This window comes from Geospiza fortis, unplaced genomic scaffold, assembly GCF_000277835.1.
Source record: "Geospiza fortis unplaced genomic scaffold, GeoFor_1.0 scaffold10, whole genome shotgun sequence".
Lineage (NCBI taxonomy): Eukaryota > Metazoa > Chordata > Aves > Passeriformes > Thraupidae > Geospiza > Geospiza fortis.
This window is the reverse complement of record NW_005054326.1, coordinates 4804616-4808991: the sequence shown is the minus strand read 5'-3', so window position 1 is coordinate 4808991 and position 4376 is coordinate 4804616. Positions and strand designations below refer to the sequence as shown.

General features: G+C 42.6%; 1 protein-coding gene across 1 annotated transcript in view; it reads left to right on the top strand.

The window, feature by feature from the left end:
• The window catches only part of CHPT1 (choline phosphotransferase 1), a 20402-nt gene that overhangs the window by 2879 nt on the left and 13147 nt on the right, over positions 1 to 4376 (top strand). The gene's annotated exons all lie outside the window — the stretch shown is intronic.

Genomic DNA, 4376 nt, shown 5'->3' with positions numbered 1-4376 from the left:
CAGGAACATCTTCAGCTAGATAGGCTTGCTCAGGGTCCTGTCCATTCTAACCTTGAATGTTTCCAGGAATGGGGCATCCACCACCTCTCTGGGCAACCTGTGCCAGTGTTTCATGACCCTCATCATAAAAAAAAATCTTCCTTATATTTAGTCTAAATCTGCCCTCTTATAAAGTCATGTAATTGTAGAATGGTTTGAGAAGCTAGAATTTCAGACAGAAGTGCATGCTAACTGTAATTATTAGATTGTATTGAATTATAACTATTTGAAAATTAATCTTGTAGCACTTACAGCATGATCGAAGAAAAGAACTGGGAACAGAGGAAGACGGGAAGAGAAAAGGATGGATTATGGATTTGCTTTTTGGGCAGTGATAGGAAAAGGGGGCAGGGGCCCAAGGGTTCTCCTGCAGGGAGCTAAGGGAAAGAAAGGAGGCTTGTGGTGGCTAGCTCTGTAGGATTGTTCAAGAAATGGTGTAGTGAGTTTATAAAAGGGTGTCATACCTTGCTGAAATGTGCTGTTTAGAAAGCCATATATCTAGGGAAACCAAAGAGCAAGGAAGGATCTGAGTGCCTTTACCTGGCTCTGCTATCAGCTGTTTGGAGGGAGAGGAACATTGGTGAGGTGCTGTCTCTGCCTCTCTCTCTTTTAAAAAAACTTTAAAAAGAAACAACAGCAACCCCCCCAAAAAAAAAACCAACTGAACCACCTTTAAAATGAAAGGGGCCTGCCAGAGGGCAGAATGAGAGGAAGATACTGACAGGTATGATATTGTGTAAACAGCAGGGACACAGCTGAGCTTTGAGGGAGAGAGAGTGGAGAAGTAGAAAATAAGTCAAACTGGAGCAGCTGGTATGAGCAGGGCATGTGTGAGGGGGGCAGGGGGGAGAGCATGAAGGAAAAAGGATTACCTGACTTGGCAAATAAATGTGAAGCACTGAATGGAGTGGGAAATTAGCCAAAACCCACAACAGGGGAACAGCTCAGTTGTGAATGGGAGAAGGAGGTTATTTGGCGTGAAGTAAGAAGGTCAGGAATCCTAACACATAAGGATGGGAGCTCTCTCAGACAGGGCTTGTTGGAGACACAAGGATGCTAAAGGAATGCAGAGAGTCCTTGGTATGCATGAAATGCACTTGGACTATGGTACAAATAATTATTTGATGATTATTTTTTTCATCCATGCTGTCTTCCCTGCTGTAGTTCAGGTTTGAACGGCCCCTTCCCTCTTCTTGCTGTCAGTACAATTGCACAGTGGTTTGTGCTGAACAGAAGCGTGGGAAATATCCATGTTTAGGGAGTGGAGGAAGGGGAAGTCCAGTCAGAATGTCTCCTCTATTCTGGCTCTGATCCAGAGAGGTGCCATGTAAACTAGGGCAACACTATTAGGCATGGATTGAGGAACTGAGATTATGGCTAAACGTGATGAGTAATTAAGGAACTGAATCTTTAAATGCTGCAGAAGCTTGGCCTGTTGAATTCTCTGGATTTGAGACCTGTGCTTGAAACAATTTCCAAGAGGTTTCCCTGACGCATCTAGTCTTTTGCAGATGTTCATGCTCTTTTGTGGGGTGGAATCATGGGAGTAGAAGAATGCCTGCTGTTCTACCCCCATTTTTTCCTGAAGGAGAGGCATGTCACACATCTCTATCAAACACTTCTTGTACATGGCTTTATTTTGACATGCTCTGGGTTAGCAGATGACCAATTCTACTGTGTAGAATCTGTGTGTGACAGGATTCTGGGGTTGTAGTATCTTCAGACACCCATTTGAGCATCCCCCTCTCCCTCCCTGCCTCCTCCCCCTCAGGCTTCTGTTCTCTTCTAGTTCTGTGAGAATAGCACCTAGGTCTGGCCAAATAATACATTTGCTTGGGCAGGATATAACTTTGGGCAGAGATAATAAACACTTCATCAGTGAAAAGCTGATGATTATTGGGAGCCTCCTGACCTTTCTGCTTAGCCATGCCAGCATTCTCAGATGCTCCCACTTCTCTAATTTGAAAACTACTTGGGTCCAGTGTGGGAAGCCATCAGGGGACATCCCTGGATGGACAGCCAGGCACATGAGAAGGCAAAGGAGACAGCAGCAGGAGCTGTATTGGGAGGGTGGATAGCACAGAAAATCCATGGTTATTAGGAGCCTTTGGTGATTTGGAAAACTGTGTTTTACTGATTAAAACATTAGAGCTGCTGAATGATAGTTGATCACAAGTGAATTTTGGTTCTTATCACTCTGGTTTAGATTTGAACTCACAGCCTAGGGATGAAGTGCTCCAGATAGGGTTTCTAAGCACTCTGACATATGCTATTCTTACTAGGATCTTTTTCCTTTCTCTTTAACTGTGGGGGATACCGATACATCTGCTGCAGGTGCTAATGGATACAGATGGTTCTTACTGGGAAACAGATGAAAATAATCACCCTTTGTCCAGATCAGCAAGGGGCAGACAGAGTGCTTGAGGGACTCTTGCTTTGATTTGTCCCAGCAGGAGCTAATGCAAACAGACTTGGATCAGCCTGAATGATCATAACTGTACCATAACTTGGAAAAAAGCTGGGAAAAAGCTCCTGTTTTGTCAAAAAGCCGTAATAGGAGATGTTTGAGTTAAAGCTGATGTATTTGTTTATTTTTGCGTATATTGTGTTACGCTTGCTTTGCAAGAAGCTAAAGGTAGATCTCAAGCTATCTTTTCATAATTATTAGAAGTTTGTCACCATAAGGACACTTCACACTGCAGATGACCTTTGTGGCACTTCACAGAAATATTGCTGATAAAATCGGTTATGTCTTTCAAACACTCCTTTAAAAGACAGTAGTGCAACCAGTGATTTCTCATGGCCTTTCTGCTCACTGGTCTGGAGCTGCTGTGTTTGAGATTCTCTGTTATTCTCCATGTAACAAAGTTAGTGTGAAAGCCAGTGTATGTACTCTGGTAATTTTAGTATGTGGATTATATCACAGCTAAAATTATCTCAGCTTCAACAAAGTCCTAACTGTGCTTTTATGTTCTGGAGTACCCAAGCAGTGACTGACAGCCCTCTGTTTTTGAAGGGTGGAGAGCAAGTGGAGGTAGCTGCAGTGCCCCTGCACAGTGTGAGACCAAGTGAGCTCGTGCCATAAGAGACCCTTGAGTTCTCTGGGGCTTTTGGTGATCCTCAGTCCTGGGGTAGCTACAGGCACCTCCTGTTCTCCACAGGCTGTATCGCTTGACCTGGATTTCTACAGTGTGATCTTTGCAGGAGTTAGCAAATACCTGTATATTAAATGTCCATTGGAATAATAATATTTCCTCATCCTCTTTCACCTGCTTAAGGCTTGCTACATGATCTGTGATAGCAATTTTTCTTGGTTTCCTTGGATTAAGGGACGAGACAGCCTTGCTAGTTTTGAAGAATGTTTTAAGTTTTCTAGATTTTCATTTGCGTACAAATCCAGAGCTTGCACCTAAAGTGAGTTCCTGATGCTTTGGCTGTCTTTTCCTTCAAAGCTGGGTGAAGCAGCCAACCAATTGATTTTGATAACAGTGTATCAGCCAGCCTGAAATACATGAGGAATTCTTAAATAAAAGCAAAAATGCTATTCAGAACTGGACTTTCCTTAAGCATGTGGCTGCTTAGTGCATTTTGTGACCAGTCTAACTGGAGCCATACCTTTTTTTCTAGCTCAAGACAATGAGTATAATGATGATGAGACATCAGAATGTCTTGTGGAGCAGCTGCATCTCATCTGCATTCTTACTGCTGCCATTTTCCCTTCTTCCCCAGCAGTGACACTGGATTTAGTTGAGTGTGGACAAATCTCAGCACACTGAGATCTGGTCTGTTGTCTAATCTGCTTAATAGCCTTTACTGTTCTTAGGAAATACATGGGCAAATGTTGGTCAATCTGTGCTGCAGGAGAGGAGTTGCAGAGGTGCAGCAGCTGTCCTAAGCAGGGGAGTGGGAAAGGATTCAGCTCTGTGCCTGCCTGTGGGTGTTGGCTTGTTTAACCTGCAAGTTGCATTTCCAGCATTTTTACCAGACTTCGTTTTCATGAACAGTATTTCTGAATGCTAAGGGAAGTACTGGAAACTACATGAAGTAAAAATGTTGCCTGTATTTTGTTCCAAAGGTGTTTAAAATAATTTTAAACAAAATCTTATTCCTAGAGAAAGCCAGACTGACTGTGCATATGAAAACAGTGCTTTTCAAAGGAATGACTGCAGAACAGTTCCTTTGAACCTAAGAGTGGTGTTAATGTAACAGCTTGGTTTGAAACTGATGTATATTAAGTAGATAGTTTCTCCTTTAATTTAGTGAATTACTTAATTTTTAAGCCCTGTCCAAAATGCCTAGATAGTCAATTTTTGTGTGTTAGAAAAAATATCTTTCCC